The following is a 24,763-nucleotide window of genomic DNA, read 5'->3' on the forward strand; positions in this document are numbered from 1 at the left end:
TTCATAACCATAAGTACCCCTACTGGAGTCTGCACGATGCAGAAAACCAACACCAGCATTAGAGTGTTTTCATAGTGATTTGCATTTTCTAAAATCCAATGAAATAAACCTAAGATTCATTCAGTCTGAAAGCCCTACAGGATGACCACCGATATTTTTATGTTTAAATCCATCTAACTGTCTCAAATAATATCAGTTCAACAATATACAATGCCAACAGGTAGACAACAGTCTCCAGAAAGTTCAGAGTCCCTTGAAAGGAAGGACATCTCTGCTTTGAATAGGGAGGATGGGTAGGGAATGCATCGTGGAGCACAGACTATGTCACCTGAGCAGCAGAATTTGAATATACTGAGACTGTTGAGGAGACAAGCATTGTGTATATAAGAAACAGATTATTTAAAAAAAAACAAAACTATTTAACATGTGAGTGGTAAAACCACAGCAGTAAGAATGGGTAATCTGAAGAAATACTGCAGATTCATTAGGGTTGGAGTCACAAGATAATACCCAGTTTTATATGGTATCATCAGAAAGAGTCATCCAGAAACTCTATGTAAGATGGGCTTGATTTCAGTACAAGTGAAACTTGTGAGGAGGTTACACGAAGTCATAATGACTTGGCTCTAGGGTTTCCAGGCAGGAATTCCTGCCTGTTCTCAGGAATTATTTTCGCTTTCCCATTCTCGAATCCCAAGATATAAACTGTTTTCTGTTCTCCACGATGAATCATTTCCACAACGTGATGGCCGATACTACCAATCACCTGAGTTCCAAGGAGCCGATTTTCCCAATTTCCCAACCAACTTTTCTCGGGATTCGGGAACGGGAAAGCGAAAAAATTCCTGAGAATGGGCAGGAATTCCCGCCTGGAAACCCTACTTGGCTCATAGTATCGGTGGATTAAAGGGGGAGGGTACTAAACAGGTCCCATACAGAGGAGCAAAAAAGAGCAAGTCGTCCAAGACATAGGAAATTTTAAGCCTAAGTAACTGAAATATGATGGAATTAACAACAGCAACAAACAAGGAGACACAATTAGGGAGCCTTTATACATATTAATATATATGTATACAGTATACATCAGTGTACTGATATTATAATGCTGTCTATAATGAAAGAAAATTATATATAAAATCTACCAGCTTGATTACTATGTCAGTTGATTAGGAAGTTTTATTTTTTTGTCCTGATAGAAGTTTCCCATTCATCTCAGTACAGCTGACCCTTGAACAAAATGGGTTTGAAATACACTGGTCCACTTATATGAGGACTTTTTAAAATAGTTACTGCCCATGTATTTTCTTTTCCTTAAGATTTTCTTAACATTTTGTTTTCTCTAGCTTACTCTGTTATAAGAATAAAGTATATAATGCATGTAACATACAAAATAGGTGTTAATCACCTATTTGTGTTAATAGAAAGGCTTCCAGTAAACAGTAGGCTATCAGTTAAGCTTTTGGGGAATCAAAAGCTATAGTAAGTGGATTTTCGACTTCCAAAGTTGGTGGTCCAAATCCCTGTATGGTTCAAGGGTCAAATGTAATTGCATCAAGAAAAAAAAAACGAAAAGAAAAATGTTGTTCATGATAGCAGTGCTTACAAACTCTCTTCCAAATTTCCAATAAAATATCCAAAAGCAAAGAAAACATTCAAATCTTGTAAATAGCATTGGAAACTAAAAGTCCACCAAATGCCAGAGAGGAATTTCCACGAAATGTCACACCAATGGAGAAAGTTGCAGACCTGCAGGAATCCATCATGTACCGGGAAGTTAGTACATACACCCCCAGTACGCTGTGCGGAATGCATGTGATGAGTAAGACAAAGCCCCACCCACAATGTGGTGTACAGAAACGGCAAGCAGGCAGGACAGCCTCCGATAGGGTGACTGAAACAAGATTCTACTGCAAGCAGAAGAAACGGACTCCAGAGAAACAGAGAAGGAATTTGTAAAAGGCTATCATAGCCATGGAATCTCTAGAAAGGAAGGAAGGAAGACTGACCGAAGGACCTCCACTCAATCCCTTACAATCCATCCGCTACGGACACCACTACTCCCCAGATACCACCACCAGCACCACTCCTGAAAACTAGATGCTGCTGCCAAGGGCACATGAAGGAGTTGTCCACATCACAGTCCTTCCATTGCTCACTTCAAACCCAGACTCTCAGGCTAAAGAGACTGACTGTCCTAGATGACACCCACGTTGCCAGGACGTGGCACCAGGAAGCAGTATCTGTCCTCCTTGGTTTCTGGAGCAGGCAGTGGAGTGGACCCTGGCTCCAAACAAAGCCCATTTAACAAGGAATTCTCCAAATGTAGACACTCAAGCTGAGCAAGCAGAGGAAAAACAAACAGCCATCATGGGTTACTGGAGCCAATGGGACAGTACCAGTAGGAGCTTCCCAGAGGTGTCATGTCCAAACTGAATAATGAAGGGCCAAAGGATAAAGGGACAGAGACATGTAAGAAGAGGGATGGCATGTTTTTCTTTAAAAAACTGCTTTTCCTAAAAATTTCATACTTTTACAGTTTAGATTTAAGTTCACTATTCATTATGAGTTAATTTTTATATAAGGTGTAAAATTTAAGATGACCCTTCTGTATGTGTGTGTACTTTTAGTACTTATGGTTGTTATTGGGTTATTTGTTTGTTTTTGCCTATGGGTATATAATTGCCCCAGCATGATTTGTTAGAAAGATTATATCCTTCCTCTAAGGAATTTCTCTTGACTTTATAAAAACTCAGTTAAGAATTGGGCGAGCAAGGGAAGGAAGGAAGGGAGCGGAGTGAAAACGCGCGGGCCCGCGGCGGGGTCCCGGTTGGCAGCGGTGGCAGCAGCGAAAACCGCGGTAGCACCCACAGTTCCGGGCACGCACGGGATCCCAGGGCGGAACAGAGAGCACAGAGACCAGGAGGGCCCAGCTTAAGAGGCACAAGATTCAACATATTCAGAGGCCAACTCCAGACCAAACCAGAGTACTACTGGGTTTGACCTACAAGTCACACACCCAGAGGGAATTCTCTGCAGGCACTAGAGCCCATAGAGGCCAAACCACATTTAAGTGGTCAACCCTCACGCAGCAGAACGCCCTGCGGGGGGCAGAGCCAAGTCTCACAACGACTCAGCCTAGGAGTTAACCCCACCTACTCACAAGCAAAAAGCAATTAAAGATCTTCTTGAACAGGACAATATACACAACACAAGAGTCACCTTAGGAGCACACGCAGAGGAGAAGAACGACGTAGTGCAAGTCAAATATAAAGGACACATACTACATAAGATAACCTAGCAAGAACTAAGAACTCTAGGGGATCTACCTAACACATCAAAACAAACACAGAGAGTCAGCCAGAATGGGGAAACAAAGATACACGTCCCAAATAAAAGAACAGAAGAAACCTCCACAACTGGAACCAAATGAAGCAGACGTAACCAACCTTTCAGAGACAGAGTTCAGAACACTGGTGATAAGAATGTTTAAGGAGCTTAGAGAAGACATAAAGAAGGATGCAGAAATCATAACGAACAACCAGTTAGAACTAAAGAACACAATTACCGAAATTAAGAACTCACTTGAAGGAATTACCAGCAGGTTAGATGAAGCAGAGGATCGAATCAGCGACTTAGAAGACAAGGTAGCAGAGATCACCCAAACGGAACAACAGAAAGAAAAAAGAATAAAAAACAATGAGGATGGCTTAAGAGACCTCTGGGATAACATCAAGCGCAACAACATGCACATCATAGGAATACCAGAAGGTGAAGAGAGTAAGCAAGGGATTGAGAACATATTTGAAGTAATAATGTTCGAAAACTTCCCCAACCTGATGAAGGAAACCAACATACAAGCCCAGGAAGTGCAGAGAGTTCCAACCAGGATAAACCCAAATAGGTCCACACCAAGACATATTATAGCTAAAATGGCAAAGTTTAAAGACAAAGAGAGAATCCTAAAAGCAACAAGAGAAAGACAGAGGGTTACATACAAGGGAACTCCCAGAAGACTATCAAATGACTTTTCTACAGAAACATTGAAGGCCAGGAGGGAGTGGCAGGGGATACTCAAAGTGATGGAAAACAAAGGCCTACAACCTAGATTGCTTTATCCAGCAAGGCTATCATTTAAAGTTGATGGAGAGATAAAGAGCTTTCCAGAAAAAAATAAGCTAAAGGAATTTATTACCACCAAGCCAGCATTGCAAGAAATACTAAAAGGACTTCTGTAAATAGAAGAAAGATCAAAACAACCTAACTACAAATTTAAAAATGGCAATAACTATGTACCTATCAATAATCACCTTAAATGAAAACGGATTAGATGCTCCAATCAAGAGACATAGGGTGGCTGACTGGATAACAAAGCAAGACCCTTGTATATGCTGCATACAAGAGACTCACCTCAGAACAAAAGACGCACACAGGCTGAAAGTGAAGGGTTGGAGTAAGATATTTCATGCAAATGGAAACGAGAAAAAAACTGGAGTTGCAATACTTATATCTGACAAAATAGACTTTAAAATGAAGAACATATTAAAAGATAAAGATGGGCACTATATAATAATAAAGGGATCGATCCGACAAGAGGACATAACCCTAGTAAACATCTATGCACCCAACATAGGAACACCTAAATATATAAAACAGGTACTGACTGACATAAAGACAGAGATCAACAGTAACACTATAATAGTAGGGGACTTCAACACACCTCTGACAACAAGGGACAGGTCTTCCAGACAGAAAATCAATATGGAAACAACAGCCTTAAATGATACATTGGACCACTTGGATTTAATCGATATTTTCAGAACATTTCACCACAATGCTGCAAAATACACGTTTTTCTCAAGCACACATGGAACTTTTTCCAAGACAGACCATATGTTAGGCCACAAAACAAGTCTTGATAAATTTAAGAAAATTGAAATCATACCAATTGTCTTCTCTGATCACAATGCTATGAAATTAGAAATGAACTACAGGAAAAAAACTGGAAGACACACCAATTCATGGAGGCTGAATAACTTATTACTAAATAATGAATGGGTCAAGTGGGAGATCAAGGAAGAAATCAAAAGATATCTCGAGACAAATGAAAACGAAAACACGACGACCCAAAATCTATGGGATGCTGCGAAAGCATTCCCAAGAGGGAAATTCATAGCTTTGCAGGCCTACCTAAAGAAACAAGAAACATCACTAATCAACAGTTTATCTTCACACTTAAGGGATCTGGAAAAGGAACAGCAAAATAAGCCCAAAGGGAGCACAAGGAAGGAGATAATAAAGATCAGAGCAGAAATAAATGAAATAGAAACCAGAAAAACAATACAAAAGATCAATGAATCCAAGGGTTGGCTCCAAGAGAGTGATCATATCTCAACATAATATGCCATATATATATGCCATATATAAAGGCCATATATGACAAACCCACAGCTAACATCATACTCAATGGGGAAAAGCTAAAACCATTCCCCCTAAGATCAGGAACAAGGCAAGGTTGCCCACTATCTCCGCTTCTATTCAACATAGTGCTGGAAGTTCTAGGCACAGCAATCAGACAAGAAAAAGAAATAAAAGGCATCCAAATCAGTAAGGAGGAAGTAAAGTTATCATTATATGCAGATGATATGATACTATATAGAGAGAACCCTAAAGACTCCACCAAGAAGCTACTTGAGCTGATAGATGAATTTAGTAAAGTAGCAGAATACAAAATTAATATTCAGAAATCAGTTGCATTTGTATATACCAATAATAAAACATCAGAAGGAGAAATTAAAAAAACAATCCCATTTACAATTGCTCCAAAGACTATAAAATACCTGGGAATAAATTTAACCAAATAAGTAAAAGATCTGTACTCAGAAAATTATAAGACACTGAAGAAAGAAATGAAAGAAAATATAAATAGATGGAAACACATATCATGTTCATGGATAGGAAGAATTAATATAGTTAAAATGTCCACACTGCCTAAGGCAATATACATATTCAACGCAATTCCTATCAAACTACCAATGACGTTTGTCACAAAAATAGAACATATAATCCTAAAATTTATATGGGACCATAAAAGACCCCGAATAGCCTCAGCAATCTTGAGAAGTAAGAACAAAGTGGGAGGTATAACAATACCTGACTTCAAATTATACTATAAGGCTACAGTAATCAAAACAGCATGGTACTGGCATAAAAACAGACACATAGATCAATGGAACAGAATAGAGAGTCCAGAAATAAATCCATGCCTATATGGCCATTTAATCTACGACAATGGAAGCAAGAATGTACGATGGGGTAAAGACAGTCTATTCAATAAATGGTGCTGGGAAACCTGCACAGACATATGCAAAAAAATGAAGCTGGACCACCTCCTTACACCATATACAAAAATAAATTAAAATGGCTTAAAGACTTAAATGTAAGATCTGAAACCATAAAATACCTAGAAGAAAATATAGCACGAAACTTCACAGACATTACCCGGAGTAAGATTTTTACTGATATATCCCCTCGCGCGAGGGAAGTAAGAGAAAAAATAAAACATGTGGGATTATATCAAACTAAAAAGTTTTTTCACAGCAAAGGAAACCATCAATAAAACAAAAAGGGATCCTACTGAATGGGAAAAGATATTTGCCAATGATATATCTGATAAGGAATTAATATCACAAATCTATAAAAAACTCACTCAACTCCAAATAAACAAACGACCCAATTAAAAATGGGCAGAGGACTTGAAGAGACATTTTTCTAAAAAGGACATACAGATGGCAAACAGACATATGAAGAAATGCTCAACCTCACTAACCATCAGAGAAATGCAAATAAAAACCACAATGAGATACCACCTCACCCCAGTCAAAATGCCTATCATCAATAAATCAACAAACAACAAGTGCTGGCGCAGATGTGGAGAAAAGGGAACGCTTGTGCACTGTTGGTGGGATTGCAGATTGGTGCAGCCACTATGGAAAACAGTATGGAGGTATCTCAAAAATCTGAAAATGGAACTACCCTATGATCCAGTAATTCCACTCCTAGGTATCTATCCGGAGAAATCCAAAACTCCAATTCAAAAATCTTTATGCACTCCTATGTTTATTGCAGCACTATACACAACAGCTAAGACATGGAAACAACCTAAATGCCCATCGGTAGATGACTGGATTAAGAAATGTGGTACATTTATACAATGGAGTATTACGCAGCCATAAAGAAGAAAGAAATCTTACCATTTGCAACAACATGGATGGACCTAGAGAACATTATGTTAAGTGAAATAAGTCAGACAGAGAAAGATAAGTACCATATGATCTCACTTATATGCGGAATCTAAAGAAAAGAATAAGTGAATGAACTAATCAGAAACAGTTTTCGAGACAAAGAGGAAAAACTGAGGGTTGCTAGATGGGCGGGGGGTGGGAGTAAGGGGGAAGGTGAGGGGATTAGAAAACAATCAGTAACCACAAGATGGCCACAGGGTTTTGAAAATTAATCTGGGGAACGTAATTTAGTGGTTACCAGAGGGTAAGGGGGTTGGGGGATGGTAGATGAGGGTAAGGGGGATCAAATATATGGTGATGGAAGGAGAACTGACTCTGGGTGGTGAACACACAATGTAATTTATAGATGATGTGATACAGAATTGTACACCTGAAATCTATGTAATTTTACTAACAATTGTCACCCCAATAAATTAAAAAAAAAAAAAAGATCCACAAAAAAAAAAAAATTAGTTAACCATGTTTGTGGGTTTATGTCTGGGATCTCTGTTCTGTGAGGTGTGATCAAACAGTGATGTTTAATTAGCAAGTACTTTTGTAAATAAAAAAAATTATTACAGTAAAAGACACATTGCCATTAATCCCCCTCAAAATACCGCCCCTCCCGCTTTGAACACACTTATCCCATTGTTCTTGCCACTTTCTGAAGCAGTTCTGGAAATCCTCTTTTGTGAGTGTCTTTAGTTGTGCTTTGATGGCTGCCTCGATGTCCTGAATCATTTTGACTTTGGGAAAGAGCCAGAAGTCACATGGTGACAGATCCAGTAAATAAAGTGGATGAGGATACACCATAATGTTTTTATTTGACAGAAACTGCCATACCAGAAGTGATGTGTGACACGGAACATTGTCATTATGGAGAATGAAGTAAAGAAACTCACGAAAGAGGACTTCCAGACCCGATTCAGAAAGTGGCAAAAATGATGAGATAAGTGTGTTCAAAGCGGGGGGGAGGGTGGGGAGGGGGGGAGGGGTGTTTTGAGGGGGATTAATGGCAATGTGTCTTTTACTATAATAATTTTTAAAAATTTAAACATTCACCATATTTGTTTATCACACTTCATATCGATCTATGTGTCTATCCTTCCACCAATACCACCCTGTCTTGATTACTGAGGCCACACAGTAAGCCACAGTATGAATGTGTATGATTCCTCCCATTTCATTCTTCTCTGTCAAGAAAGCTATTTTAGGGTCTGTGCCTCTCCTTATAAATGTTAGAATAAACTTGCCTATTGCTATGAAAACCTTGTTGGGATTTTAATAGGATTTGCATTAAACTTATGATCCATCTGGGGAAAACTGACATTTTCCTATACTGAATCTTCGAATCCACGAGCAATTATTTAGATTTATTTAAATTTTCATTGATGTCTGATTTGAGATCTTTCCTCATTTCTAGTGTAAGCATTTATTGCTATAAACTTCCACCTGAGTACTGCTTGAGCTGCATCCCACACATCTTAATTATGACTCAGTTCTATATATTTTTTCATTTCCTTTGAAACTTCCTCTTTGGACACATGATTTATTTAAGAACGTGTTGTTTAATTTCCACAAATTTAGAGATTTTCCTCTTGTTTCTATTATTGATTTCAACTTTGATTCTATTATGGTCACAGAACACACTATATGATTTCAATTCTTGTAAATCTGAGGTTTGTTCGCTGGCCCAGGTTATGGTCTATCTTGGTGAATGCTTCAAGCAGTTCTGAGAAAGGGTTGTGAAGTCCCCAACTATAAATGTGAATTTTTTAAGAAACTTCTCCATTCGGCTATGTTTATTTTTGTTTGATTAATTTGAGCCTCTGCTGTTTAGTGTGGATGGATCCTTTTGGCATTATGAAACTCCCCTCTCGTTTCCTCTAGTTCTCATTCCTGTTACTCTTTTCTTGATTTTCTGCAGGTTACTTAAACATTTTTGGGACTCCTTCTTAATTCGTCTTGTGTTTTTTACTCTTTCTCTTTGTATAGTTTTTTTAGTGGTTGTTCTGGGTATTACAATATACATACATTACTTATCACAATCAACTGATGTCAACATTTTAGCACTTCAAGTGAAGTGTGGAAACATCACTTCCATTCAGATCCCTTTAACTTTCCCTCTTTTAAATTAAATATTGTTGTCTTGAGGGTCACATGGTGTTATAATTTTTGTTTCAATCATCAAATATGATTTATAAAACCCATGAAGAATATGATCATCGACTGTATGTAGCCATATTTCTGCTCTTTCCATCTTCCTTCCTTCCTTCTTTCCTTTCTGCCTTCCTTCCCTCCTTCCGCTCCAAGAATCTCATTTTATCATTAGGTTTGAAGAACTTCCTTTCGCCAATCTTTAAGAGTAGATCTGCTAGCAACAAATTCTTTTCATTTTTTTCACCTGATAATGTCTTTGTTAATCTTCATTCCCAAAGGATAGTTTGCTAGATATAGAATTCATGGCTGATAATTATGTTCTTTTAACATTTAGAAAATGTATGCCACTTCCCTCTGGGCTTCATGATTTTAGATGAGAAATCTGATATCAAATTGATGTCAATACCTTGTTTATCGGTAGCATCTTTCAAGGTATTTTTCTTTTTTTAGTTTCCAAATAATTAATTTTAAGGTGTCTTGGTATGGATTTCTTTGGTTTTATCCTGTTTGGGGTTTGCTTTCTGTTATTCAGGTTGGGTAAATTCTATTCACCTGTCCTGTTCACATATCATTCCACTGGTCTGGCAAGGTCACTGACTATCCTCTGTCATCTTCACTCTACTAATGAGTGTCTTATTTCTGTTAATTTATTTTTCAGTTTTATAGTTTCCTCTTGGTTCCTTTCATAACTTTCATTTCTTTGCTGGGTTTTATTCTTTTATTTGTTTCAAGAGAATTTATAACTGATGGTTGATGCATTTTTATGACAGCTGCTTTAAAATCCTTGTCAGATTATTCCACTATCTGATTCATCTTGTGTTGGTATCAGTTCCGTATGTTTTCCTGCTCAAGTTGTGATTTTCTTGGTTCTTGGTATGGCAGGTGATTTTTTATTGCATCCCAAACATTTTGTCTATTATGGTAGAAGACGCTAGATCCTACTTAGTTCTTATATTTCAGCAGGCAGGCACTTTGTTTAGGTTGAGCATGCAGGTCGCAATGTACTTTTAAGTGCTTTTAAGTGCTGTGGTTCCAACGGCGGTACAAATTTTCAGAAAGTTTTCAGTGTAATTTTGCTTGGGCTCCCACTGGTCACTGGTGGTGCCATCTGAGTGGGAGGAAGAGATTTTTCCAGGATGGCCCCCGGGGATGTCGCTCAGTGAAGGAGGGAAGTCTCAGGCCAACAGGCTTCCCATGGCAGCCTACTTGTGTGGCAGTCAGTCTGGCCAATGGCCCCTGGAGGCCCCAGTAACTCAGAGTGGAAGAGGGGAGTCTCAGGCCACAGAACAAAGAGGCTTCCCTGGCTGAGTCACTTTTTGTGGTGGGCTTGCTCTTGCCATTGCCACCCAGCCATCATCATATCTCTTGGTAAAGGAAGGAAGCCTCAGACCCAGCAGGGATGATGAGCATTTCATAGGCCAGGTCACTTGTTATAGGGGTACAGTGGTAGGGAGGGAGCACTCTCATTCCACTTCCACTTGGCTACCCCGGTATCTCTTGGCAGGAGAGGGAAACTGCAGGTCCAGCAGGGAAGGAGAGAGCACTCGCCTAACTGCTTATCGTTCATGAGGCTCCCAATTGATCCCCTTTGCCAGGGTCTTATTGGGATTCCCATTCTATCGTAGGGAAGAATGAGCTTCCTTTGGTGGCTGTCTGCTGCCAGATTAAGGATCAGGAAACATGGGACCAGAGCTGCCTTCTTCTTTAGGTGGGGGGACACAAGACATCCTGCTGCACTGTTGTTCATCCCGTCCTGGGCTCCCAAACCAGCCAGCCTTCCTCTTACCACCTTTCAGAGTTCTTGTTTGGTTGTCGCTTGTGTTTTCCCATGGTTTAGAGTTGTGCACAGCAGGAAGGAGCAGGGCAAGAAGAGTTTTGCCATCTTGTCCAGATCAAAAGCCCTCAGACATTCCATTTTGAAAGGAAGTGTTCCCCCATCTGAAAATTAGTAGATGACCAAGGTGGAAATGGAAAAGACCAGAGAGCAACATATACTTAGAATTCATGTTATGAATCTAGGGGAAAAAATTATAGATAAACTGAGATTCAATAATCCATGAATTTTTGTCCTTGAGGTAAATAAGAGCCTGAGAAAATACAACTGTAGCCCAGCAGAGCCATAGTGAATGAAGGTAAGACACCACCACTAATAGGCAGGCTTTGTGCACATCAATTTGGGGACAGAGGTACGGGAAGAGGAATAGAGGTGTGCAATTCTCCATGGGTCTCTCTCTGACTGTCTTATAAGAAGAGGCACTGACTATTCTAGACTATCTTTTCAAACAGCCTCCTTCTAGAGCAAATAAAGCTATGCTTACTGGGCAATATAATAAAGATGTGACCCTCTAGGGCAAAGGTCAGGCAGAATTATTCCCAATTATAAAAGATTCGTATTCCCTGAGCTTGGGGTTCCTCTCCTGTAGCATATGTACACATGTTACCTGGCTCCCATAGTGATGCGTTACTGGAACTGGGGCTCAGGGACCAGAGCAAATAATGATATTCTGGCTACTGCTATTATTAATAATAAAATGCCCTTACCCTCTTCCAGCATCCATGAAACTGTAGCAGCCTAACTTCTTAGCTTGCAAGTAGGGTAAAATTTTAGACTCTTCACTTTTGGACAGGGATGGGGAGCTCAATGCAGAGGTTGATAAACTACAGCCCATGGGTCAAATCCAATCTACTGTCTGTTACAGTAAGTAAAGTTTCATTGGAATAGAGTCACTCACCCTTATTTACTTATTGTCTATGGCTGCTTTTGTGCTACAATGGCAGAGCTGAAAAGTTGCAACAGACCATATGATCCACAAACCTAAAAAAGTCACTATCTGGCCCTTTAAGAAAAAATTTGCTGACCCCTGACTTACCTTTTTCATACTCTGTAACAAAATAAATTCCAAACTGATTAAGCAAGCTTTAAAAAACTACAAACATGAGGAGGACCTGGGGAAGACGGAGGAGCAGGAAGCCCCAGGAATCTGTTTCTCCCCCTGGACAACAGCAGCACTGGAGAATCTGTCTGATATCACTGTTTGGAAACTCTGGAGCCTATTAAAGGCTTGCAACTTCCATGGAAAGGCCTGGGTGGCTAATTTCCATCAGTTATAGCTCTACCTCCCACCACATGGCAGGTAGCCATGCACCTCTTCCTGAAGCAGTTTGCACATAGCTTGTGGGAGCCAGGGTGGGTAAAAAGGACCCTGGCCTCCAAATATTGGGGGATCTGTGCTCTGATTAATGATTACTGCTCCTAATCACAGAGGTACAGACAAAGAGGTGGACAGATGTTGTTGCACACCCCCATTTTTGCCAGTCCCTCCCCCTCCAGCTCAAGTGACTTTAAAGGGCCACTGCCTCTTTTTAATTGCCCTTCATTTTTTGCTTTTCTCCTTTCAGGACCCTCACTTTAAGATGAGGACATTAAGAAACAACTGCATATTTGGTAAAAAAAAATAAAAAGTAACTGTGTCCAAGGAAAGGCTCAGTAAAGACATAAGAAGGCATTAAATTTACAACTCAGCCTGATCCTCAGTACAGAGACAGCCTACAAAAAATAAGTAATAAAAAACAACAAACTCTGGGGAAGTTGGAGAATCTGATTTCCAGAGTTACCCCATTACTAGATTTAAATGTCAGTGTTCAATAACAAAAACAAAATCACAAGTCATACCAAGACACAGAAAAGTACAGCTCATCAAAGGAAAAAAGTATTCAACAGAAAAAACTTCCTGTCCCTGAAAAATACTTTATGGCAGATATATCAGACAGACTTTAAAAACAAACAAACAAACAAACAAAAAACCTGTCCTTAAGATGTTCAAAGAACTAAAGAAAGATGTGTAGAAAGTCAAGAAAATGATGTGTGAACAAAATGGGAATATCAATAAAGAAATAAAAAGCCTTAAGAAAAACCCAAAAGGAATTCTGGAGCTGAAAAGTATAATAACTGAATGAAAAATTCACTAGAGGGATTCAAAAACATATTGGAGTTGGCACAAGAATCAGTGAACTTGAAGATAAGACCATGGAAATTATTGAAGATGAGGAGCAGAAAGAAAAAAGAATGAAGATGAGCAAAGAGAGCCCATGCAACATAAGGGACATCAGTGGAACAACAAGTACATCATGGTGTCCTGGAAGAAAAGGAAAGGGGCAGAAAAAATACATGAAGAAATAATGGCTGAAAACTTCCCAAATTTGATGGTAGACATGAATATTCTAGAGGTTCAACAAACTCCAAGTAAGATGAACTCAGAGACCCACACCGAGACACATTACAATTAAATTTTCAAAAGACAAAGAGCTAATCTTTAAAGTGGCAAGAATCATCACATACAAGGGATCATCAGTAAGATTATCTACAGGTTTCTCATCAGAAACTTTGGAGGCCAGAACCCAGTGAGCTGATATATTCAAAGTGCTAAAAGAAAAAACACTGTCAACCAAGAAATGTGTATCTGTTAAAACTGTTCTTCAAAAGTGAGGGAGAAAGCAAGACATTCCCAGATAAGCAAAAGCTGACTCAATTTCTGACTATTAGACCTGCCCAGCAAGAAATGCTCAAGGCAGTCCTTCAAGGAGAAATGAACACTAGACAGTACCCCAAAAGCACATGGAGAAATAAAAATCTCAAAAAAGGTAAATGCATGGCAGTTATAAAAGCTGGTGTTATTTTAATACTGGTTTATAACTGTACTTTTTGTTTTCTACATGATGTAAGAGACTAACTTATGCAATAACATGATGGACCTAAAGGGTACTATGCTAAGTGAAATAAGTCAGACTGAGAAAGACAAATGCCATATGATCTCACTTATATGTGGAATCTAAAGAAGAAAAGAAATGAACAAACAAAACAGGAACAGACTCAGATACAGAGAACAAACTGATGGTTGCCAGAGGGGAGGGGAGGGTGAAAAAGGTAAAGGAATTAAGAAATACAAAATAGTTACAAAATAGTCATGGGGATGTAAAATATAGCACAGAGAATATAGTCAATAATGTTGCAAAAACTATGTATAGTGCCAGGTGGGTACTAGACTAATCCGGAGGAATCACTGCATAAACTATATAAATGTCTAACCACTATGCCGTACACCTGAAACTAATATAAAATAATAGTGAATGTCAATTGTAAATGGAAAAAAAGAAATACTTTTAATAAATAAGAGACTAACACATTTAAAGAAAAAAATTATTAGTGAAAAGCTAGTAAGTATTATTACTATAATTTTGGTTTGTAACTCCAAATCTTGTTTTCTACATAATTTAGGAGATTAATGCATTTAAAGGAATTATTAGTTTATGTTGTGGAGCTCACAGTGTATGAAAATGTAATATATGTGACATCAACAACCAAAAGGAGTGGGGACAGAGCTGTACAGGAGCAGTTTTTATATGTTATTGAAGTTAAGCTGCTTTAAATTCAAATTAAAATGTTATAATTTTAGAATGTCAAATGTAATCCCCATGGTAACCACAAAGAAAATAGCTATAATACACACAAAAGGAAATTAAGGAGGAATTTCATAATTTTACTACAAAAAAAAAATCAGCAAAACACAAAAGGAAATGAACGACAAAAAAGCAATACAGCATATAGAAAACAAAGAGTGCAATAATAGAAGTCCCTCCTTATCAATAATTACTTTAAATGGATTAAACTCTCCAATCAAAAGATTAACAGGATGGATAAAAACACACAATCCAAATCTATGCTATCAACTAGACTCACTTTACATTTAAAGATACACACAGGTTGAAAGTTAAAAGATATTTCATGCAACTAGTAACCACAAGAGACAAGGAGTGGCTATATTAATATCAAAGAAAACAGACTTTAAACTAAAAAAGGTTTTAAGAGACAAAAAAGGAAATTATATATTAAGAACAAATTTCAATACAACAAGAAGATACAACAATTATAAACATTTACACACCTAATGACAGACCATCAAAATACATGAAGCAAAAATGGACAGAATTGAAGGGACAAACAGACAGCTCTAAAATAATAGTTGGAGACTCAAATACTCCACTCACAATAATGGAGGGAAAAACAACAGAAGACAAGTAAGGAAATAGATGACTTAAGCACCACAAATCAACTACATGTAACAGACATATACAGAACATTCCATGCAACAGCAGCAGCATACACATTTTTCTCAAGTGCACATGGGAAATTTTCCAGGATAAGACCATATGTTGAGGACGTCACAGAAATGGTGGTATGAGAAGTGCTTCCTGAAATCTTCCCTGGAAGTTACAAGAAATTGAACAGCTGTAATTAAACAAAGGATTCCCTGCCCAACACACGAGCACACCTGACAAACCCGCACATCAAATCACCTGAAGGTGGGCAGGCAAATCAGGCCAGTGGGGGAAGAGGGAAGCGAGAAGTGCAGACACAGCGGCAGAAGGCCACAGGCTGCAGACCAGAGCTCACTGCAGTCTCGGGGGTGGGGGGAGGGAGGGGGGAGGGGGTGGAATTCAGACTCCAGGCGCACCCCTTGTGACCGACAGTCCTGCCTGACAGATCAGCAAACAAGGAAGCTGAACCCAGCCTTCGGGCAGAGACCTGTGAGAACTGTGATTTAAGCCCTCACTGCCAGGCAGAAAACAGAAAACAAAAACATGAAGCCTGGCCGCCACCCCCAACCCCCCTCTAGAACTCACCGCACCCCCATCCTCCCAGTGTTAGAAGCAGGCTCCATAAGAAATGGTAGCAGTGTCAGATTAAAGAACAGAATATCTACAGCCCTGAGAACTGGAAAGAGGGTCCCACAGGCCCAGACGCACACTCCAGCGATAGGGAAAGATATGTAGGGACAAGAACTCTGGGCTGGTCAGAGTCACAAACACACCAGCTGCCACTCACAACCCACGCCACCTCTATCTTTCTGGGCAACCAGAGCCGCTGAGACACACAGGCTCTGCATCAGGCTGCAGGGACAGCAATGGGATTTCAGAGGCTCAGAACTCTATCACCCTCCACATCCTCTCACGGAGGCAGTGCCCTGAGACCCAAAGCGACCTGCTCACAGAGAAGCCCACTTTCCAGGGAACCTCCCCTTCCATCATGTGAGAAGCTGGAACAGTGCAAGAGAAAATATAACACTACAGTGTGAGAGAAAATAAAAGGCTGCAGTGGGAGAGAAAATAAAACATTCCAGCAGCACTTACTGGAAAGCAAAAGAAAGACCTCTTTATATCAACCTGCTGCAGAACCTACTCCTGTAGATGCCCAGGAAGAGAAATAATTCATTAACTGCCATAAATAACCAAGGTAACCAAGGCATGGATGGACCTAGAGGGTATTGTGCTGAGTGGTGTATGTCAGACAGAGAAAGACAGATGCAATGAGATTTTGCTAGTATGTGGAATCTAAGAACAAAATAAACAAACAAAACAGAAACAGACTCACAGATACAGAGAACATTTTGATGGTTGTCAGATGGAAGGGGGGTTGGGGTGGTGGGTGAAAAGGGGGAAGGGATTAGGAAGTACAAATTGGTTTTTTCAAAGTAGTCATGGGGATGTAGGATATAGCATGAGGAATATAGTCAATAATATTGTAGTAACTATATGTATGTATGGTGTGAGATGGGTATTAGATTTATTGGGGTGTCAGATAGGAGGGGATTTGGAGGGCAGGGTGAAAAAAGTCAAAGGATTAAGAAGTACAAATTAGTAGTTAAAAAATAGTCATGGGGATGTAAAGTAAAGCGTAGGGAATATAGTCAATAATATGGTAATAACTATGTATAGTGCTAGGTGGGTACTAGTCAGGGGGATCACTTCTTGAATTATATAAATGTCTAACCACTATGCTATACACTTGATATTAATATAAAATAATATTAAATGCCAACTGTAATTGAAAAATTAAAAACAAGGAAAAAGATGAAAGGGAATAAGGGGTTCAAATTTTCAGGTATAAAACAAGTAAGTCTTGGGGATGTAATATACAGCATAGGAAATATAGTCAATAATATTGTGATAGCACGGTATGGTGTCAGATGGTTGCTGGATTTATGGCGATCAGTGCTTCAGGTATATAAATGTTGAATAACTATGGTGTACACATGAAACGAATAGAATATTGTATGTTAGCTATATTTTAATAAAAATCTTTTTAAAAAAGGAAAGCTGGGATGGCTATATTAATATCAGACAATGTAAACTTCATGGACTCTTATCACAGGTAAAGAGGGATATTACAAAATGATGAGAGGGTAGATTCACCAAGAAGACATAACAACCCTAAATGTATATAACCTAACATCAGAGCTTCAAAGTACATGAGGCAAAAAATGATGGAACTGAAATGAAAAACGGGCAAATTTACAATCAGAGTTGGAGTTCAACACTCCTTTTTAAAGTAACAGATAGAACAAGTAGACAGAAAATCAGCAAGAATATAAAATAAGTATTACTAAATCAACTTCTGATCTGAGTTTTGGTTTACTGGAGTTTTAATTGTGGGTGGGAAGAGGGAAACAGGAAAAGACATACAACGTAAGGATAGGAAAGGGACCCTTTTCACCAAGCTGAATTATAAATTCAATGAAAGCAGCCTCCCTCCTATCCCTATTACCTTCCACATTGTCCAGGCTCATAAAATGCATTCAGTGTTTTCTGCGTGACCGACAGTGGTATAGCAGTGTCACAGTATCATTTCTCCTAGCCCCTGTAACATGTGACCTAGATAGTCCTTGTGACTTTTCTGTATCATCACTGTTACTCAACAGTAATAAAGCCACATTCACAATGAAAAGGAAAAGCACTGTATCATATGATATATACTATATATGTACCTGTGCAAATATATACACGTTGTATATGAGCTATACATATATACACATATTTATGATAAATACGTCATTTACTTTGCAGACTAGGACACTGCAGTATGGAGAACAGACTGTCAGTTAAACTCAGTGACCATCAAATAGGCAAGTTCTCTTCCATCAGTGTCCTTAAAGTTATGTTTTCATACATCAAAGAATCTCCTACTCTCTAGGACTCCATTCACATGATACAGGTTTAGGAAATGAAGATAGTAAAGCCACAAAGCCCTTGGCACAATGCTTGCCAGGACCTCAATCTTTCAGGGGAATAGACCTTGACACAGAACTGAGAAAAGGAAAAAGCCCACTTCCTGTGCTTCTCTCATCACTCTCACCTAACTCCCTGTCGACACCATGAGAGCTGCTTCAGCTCGGGGCTTTCTACAGTTCCAGCTTTGTCACTCTTCTCTATGACTATTTTCCCTGCCACATGTATTCAACACCTTCCAAATCAGCCACAAACCATGACCACTTCCTTATACGTAGCCAATATCATCTGGTTCAGGTACTACTGTGGCATAACACACTGTCCCAAAATTCAGTATTATTTTCTCTATTAATCCTGAGGGTCAGCTGAGTGGTTTTCCCACTGCCTGTGGTGTGTGCTGAGGTCACTCACGCAGCTGTATTCAGTAGTTTGGCTGGCGGTGCATATACAAGACCTCAAATTTCTGACACTTGATGTTCCTTCACTCCAGTAGTCTAAACTAGCTTCCTTACAGCACGGTAGTTGGGTTCCCAGAGGAAACACTCCCAACAAACGTCAGTGTGCAAACACTTATCAAGCCTCTGCGTCATCATGCAGCTCATATCCCTTTGTCCAGGGCAGGGCACTGCCAAGCCGAGAGGATAAAAAAGCGTGTGGATGCCGAGAGCCACGGTTCATGGAGGGCTACCCAGTGAACAGACTCCTGCATCATTTATACTAATTACATTCACCTCCAAGCCTAAAGGCAAAAATTTCTCACATTATTAGTGATAATTCATTAGTTTCAAAGAGCTTTTACACTCAATGGAACAGCTAATTGCTCTAGATAAATTTTTGGCTTGTTATAACAAAATCCTTTTAACATTTGGTGATTACTACAGTTCTCTGAGTAGATTGGCAAATATGTTAATTTTAGATATTGAATATATGTTTACCATATATTCTATGCTAAGTGATCCACAGGAAAAAATGATTTTGACTTCACTTGTATACACTTTTATATAAACCTATAGTCTTTACCTGGAAAAACAAAAGCTTATGCTTGTCAAAAAAAAAACTAACTTTTTAAAATCCTTTAACTGAAATCAAAATGAAATATATTAACCAAATATCAAATTACTACCATAATCATACAGATATACAATTTATTCCAAAGAACTTTAGAACACGTATTTTGATGTACAACTCTTAATGAGATGCATTCTACAGACAAAAGCAGGTACAAAGAACCACTTTCCCCTCTCACAAATTATCAAGGACCAAAGAATTATAATTTACTTATGTGGTTTATATCAATCAATATTTACGTATTAGATATTAGAACCACAGAAAATTTAAAATATTTTTATACTACTTCATTCCCAATAATTGCAAGTCCATTACATATTACTACAATACCGTGGTTTTATAATAAAATATTTTCCAAAACAAAAAAAAAGTGTAAAAACTGCTGGATTCTTATTTAAGTTTCTGCATTCCAACTGTTGTGATATGTTGTTTTGGTTAAGCTGTATGAACAAAATCTGGCCTCACACAGATACACAGCTGGAAAAAAAGGAGGAGTATATTAATAGTTTATTCCGAAACCTGTGAATGTTCTACTTTGATACTACCAAAACTTGACAAGTGGAAGTTTCATAAAGATTAGATGCATTGTGGGATCTGAAACCATACTAATGAACTTTTCATATTTTGTCACACTAAAATCTACTTGCCTATCTAGTACTTTGAATTTGCTTTTATAACATCATACATTGATCACATGGAAAATACTGGCTCACTAAGTTCCAAATATTGATATATTTCATTGTACAATATTTTTAAAATCACACTTTTTAATATCACAACTGATCTGATCATTATTGGGAGGATGTCAAATCCAAAATTCTAATTGTCATTTTAAGGCTCAAATTTTATTACTAGCAACAAATACTTTCAGTTGTTTCTGTGAAGTGGCAGGCTTAATTTGTTTATTTTTTAAAAAAAAACATTTGCCAAATAACTAAGCCTAAATAACCATAGTTAGTTGTTTTATTTATGTATTAATAAATATTTCATGAAAACAGCAACTTACAACTTAAACAAGTGCACAAATGCTTTTCCTGAAGACAACTGTATACTTTGGTATGCAACAAAAGTGCTTATGCATACTTTCAATTTCTTCATACAGAACATTAAAAATACAGATATTCAGAGGTAGAGATTTTTAAAATTAATAATCTTTGTTACTACCTCAAGGTAATTCTTAAGTGAAACTGGCATTTAAATTAAGGGGGAAAAAAAGAAAAGAAAACAGGGAGCACATGTACCTTGACCACTAGTACAACTTGGTACATTGCCTTAATTCACACTGAAGAGTCAGCATATTTACCCATCACTGCTTTAGCACTATCAGTTCAAATGTCTACACAGCAAAAAAGACAAGTAACATTACAGTGTTATTATAAAAATAGTTTTGACCTTCAGGATACCAAAGAGGTCTGCAGATCACACTTTAAGAACCACTATTGTAAGTTAATGGCAATAAGTAATTACATCAATGTTAGAAATTAAGAAATTTGTTCGGGGGGAAAAAAGTGGTACAATTTATAAAATCAAAGAAATTAACTAAAAACTAATGTTAAAATTGAAATAAGAGTTCAACCACTTTGGAAAACTGTTCATAATATCTACTAAAGGTAGACATATGCTTAAGCAATTCCACTCCGAGGTGTATACCCAGAAAAAAATGAGTGTTACGTCCAAAGACTTGTACATAAATATTCACAGCACTGACATTATATAAAACAGCAAAAAACTAGAAACAAACTACATGTCCATTAACAGATGAGTAAACAAACTGAAGGCATGTCCATATAATGGAATACATTTAGCGAGGAACGAAGTATTGATACACAGAAAACATGGATGAATCTCAAAATAATTATGCCAAATGAAGAAAGCCAGATCAAAAAGAGAAAATAATGCATGAATATATTCAATTCTAGAAAATATAAATGTATATACAGAGACAGAAAGCACGTCAGTGGTTTCCTGGGGACAGGAGCAAAGAGAAAGATGGATTACAAAGAAACACAAGGAAATTTGGGAGGTGTTCGTTATCCTGATTTGGGTGACGGTTTCCCAATATACACATATGTCAAAAATCATCAAATTGTATACCCTAAGTACATAAAATTTCTTTTACTTTAATAAAATTGAAAAAGTTTTAACTAAAAAAGAAATAAAGAAAGGCACAGGGAGACAGAGGGGAAAGTTTCCATCATTCCACCAAAGTGTGAAAATTTAAGGATCAAAAAAATAAATAACTGTGATGGACTGAATTGATGAAAATACATCACTACATTATGATATTCAAAACAGAGAAGAAAAAACACTGTCATCATTTGAGGTGGTATTAAAACTTTTACTTTGAAAACTGGTTAACTAAAGATAAAAAAGTAAGCACATATCTGGCTTTGCCAGTAAGAACTGTATTTCAGAGTAACCAAACATTCCCAGTTAATTTAAAAAATACACACACACAAATTTTCCTTTTCAGAATTCAGATAACTAATAAATGTAAAAGGACTGAAAATATGATTTTACAAATCCTAATTAATACTTATCAATTGGCATTTTTTAAAAAAGCAAACAGCTTAAAGGCTGACAGGAAGCTGTATTTTTAAATAATGCCAAAGTAAAGTTCTAGCAACGAGGACAAAAACATAACTGAACAGAGGAGAAGTAGAATGTCATTGTCCTGTTGCAGTGGTCACAACTAGCATTATTAATGGTGGGTCAGCCAGATATGAAATCTACTGATGTGACACAACACACCACATGAATGCAATCAACATGACTGTGTTATATGGTAACACAAAAGTGCTAAACACCAACGAAAGCTTTCAATGTAACTTCTCCATTATAAGAAATACTGGGGATAAAAAAAAAATGCCCCAACACCAGGTAAATCTAGGTTGGATATTATACAAAACTGGCCTAGTGTCTTAAACAAGTCGGTGTCATAAAAAAAAAAAAAAAAGAGGGGCGGCCAGATGGCTCAGAGCGTGAGCTCTGAACAGCAGAGTTACCGTTTGGATTCCCACATGGGCCAGTGAGCTGCGCCCTCCACAACTGGATTGAAAACAAAGAGCTGCAGCTGAGCTTCTGGAGGGGAGGCCGGATGACTCAGTTGGTTAGAGCTCTCAACAACAAGGTTGCCTGTTCAATTCCCGCATAGGATGGTGGGCTACGCCCCCTACAACTAAAGACTGAAAAACGGCGACTAGACTTGTAGCTGAGCTGCGCCCTCCACAACTAGACTGAAGGACAATGACTAGGAGTTGATGGGCCCTGGAGAAACATGCTGTTCCCCAATGTTCTCCAATAAAATTTATATATATATATAAATATATATATATATATAAAAGAGTTTTAAAAAAAAGATTAGGCTTGATCATGAAAAAGACTTAACAGAAATAACCAGATGAAATGTGAGGATGAACCAGTTACATTGGTCATTTGGGAGTCAACTCAGGAAATCTGAATATGTTCTGGGTATTAGGTGAGGTGACTTACTAAAAAGGAACCTGGAGATTCACTACCTCAAAAAAACAGGTTATAAAACAGTATATACAGTATGATCTCACTCAGGTTAAAATGCACATAAACACACAGAAAGCATGTGTTATTTCGTGTTAGTGCCGATTTTGCTATGGTGGGAATATAATTTTTTAATTTATCTGTCTAAATTTTCTCATTTTCTACAATGCACAGATATTATTTCTGCAATAATAAAAGGTTATTTTTAAATGAATCTGAATACATACTCCAATGGGGCAAAAATCTATATGCATAACATTTGTAGTATGAGGAAGAAACTGATAACTGCTTTCAGAGAGATACAGAAAAAGAGCTTTGGAACCAAAAGCAGTTAAAAGTTACTTCCTGTAACAAGGAAACAAGGAATGCTGCTTTAGGTAGTTATGAAGGATAGTCAAAAGGTCCAGAACTGCACTAACCAATACAGTAGCCACGTGTGGCTATTCAAATTTACATTTTAAATGGAGTAAAATTTAAAATTCAATCCCTGTGTCACACCAGCCACGTTTCAAGTGTTCAACAGCCACACGAGGTTAGTAGCTGTACGAGTCCCACGTGAGGCAGGGGTGTGGTTAGGTGTTAGGTTAGGGGTTAACGTTCCCATCCCTACGAAGTCCTATTGGATGAGCGATAGAGATGTGTGTCGGTGTGGCTCCTCTTGCTGCTACCACCACACCACTCACTCTACTGTGACTGCCTTCCATCCCAGACACTGACTCCAGTTTACGGGTCCCAGGGAAGAATGCTTTCGCCATATTCAGGGAAACTGTGTCAACAGGCAGTTCTGCACAGTGGGTCTGCACCTCTTCAGTCAGCTTCAGTTCCAAACTATCTTTTCAATGATGTCTGCAGAGCACACAGCCTTGGGAGACAGACAGTATGTCCTCCAGTGGAGAGGGCAGACGTTACCAGCATAATAAAGGTAAGGTCTCCCTCCCAGAGAAAGGGTGGGGGCAGGTTTGCAAGCACCGCTCTTGTAAGACTGGGAGTTTCCTGAGCTCAGGTTCCTCAGCTGTACATAAATCCACTGCATTCCCAGCATTCCCCTGGGCCACGTCCATCTCTCAGCGTGTACGTGTGAACATGGAGCCCAAGTATCTGCTGTGCTTTACCTCTGAGGCAGGCATCCCGTGTCCTCTGCCAGGCTAACGTGCTAGCTTGCAAGGAGGATACAATAGCAGACCCTCCGCGGTTCCTGACAGTTAACCCTGTCACCTGGCTCCTTTGAGCTCCTCATGTCATCAAAACAAACATTTTGTCAGGAATCAAGGGCATCTCTGGGGCTCTTACATACAGTAGTAGAAGTTAGGTAGTAAAAGTAGAGAAGATTGCAGGAGGAGCCGCTACTGGCTCAAACTCTTCACCGACAGACTGGATCACCTACCTGGTAAGGAGCCATCATATTACAGTATGGATGGTACACAAAGGAAACATGGCCTAGCGAGTGGAAGAAAGAAGTTATAAAACCCAGCCGTGACCAAGTAACCAGGTGCAAACATGAGGAGAGCTGTATCTTATAAAATGTCTTCCCTGCTTTGATATATATAACTATTCACCTTCTCCTCTATTATATATAAGATGGGTCGGTGGTAGTTAACTGTATAATGTCATCCTTTAGGTACAGGATCTCAAGAGTCCTCTACTTTTTAAAAGGGAGAGTGAGTATACCTTCCCTT

General features: G+C 38.5%; 1 protein-coding gene across 3 annotated transcripts in view; it reads right to left on the reverse strand.

Moving 5' to 3' along the window:
- The window catches only part of LOC117024741 (S-adenosyl-L-methionine-dependent tRNA 4-demethylwyosine synthase TYW1), a 210,046-nt gene that overhangs the window by 135,522 nt on the left and 49,761 nt on the right, over window positions 1-24,763 (reverse strand). The window lies entirely within an intron of this gene.

Source organism: Rhinolophus ferrumequinum, chromosome 7, assembly GCF_004115265.2.
Source record: "Rhinolophus ferrumequinum isolate MPI-CBG mRhiFer1 chromosome 7, mRhiFer1_v1.p, whole genome shotgun sequence".
NCBI lineage: Eukaryota > Metazoa > Chordata > Mammalia > Chiroptera > Rhinolophidae > Rhinolophus > Rhinolophus ferrumequinum.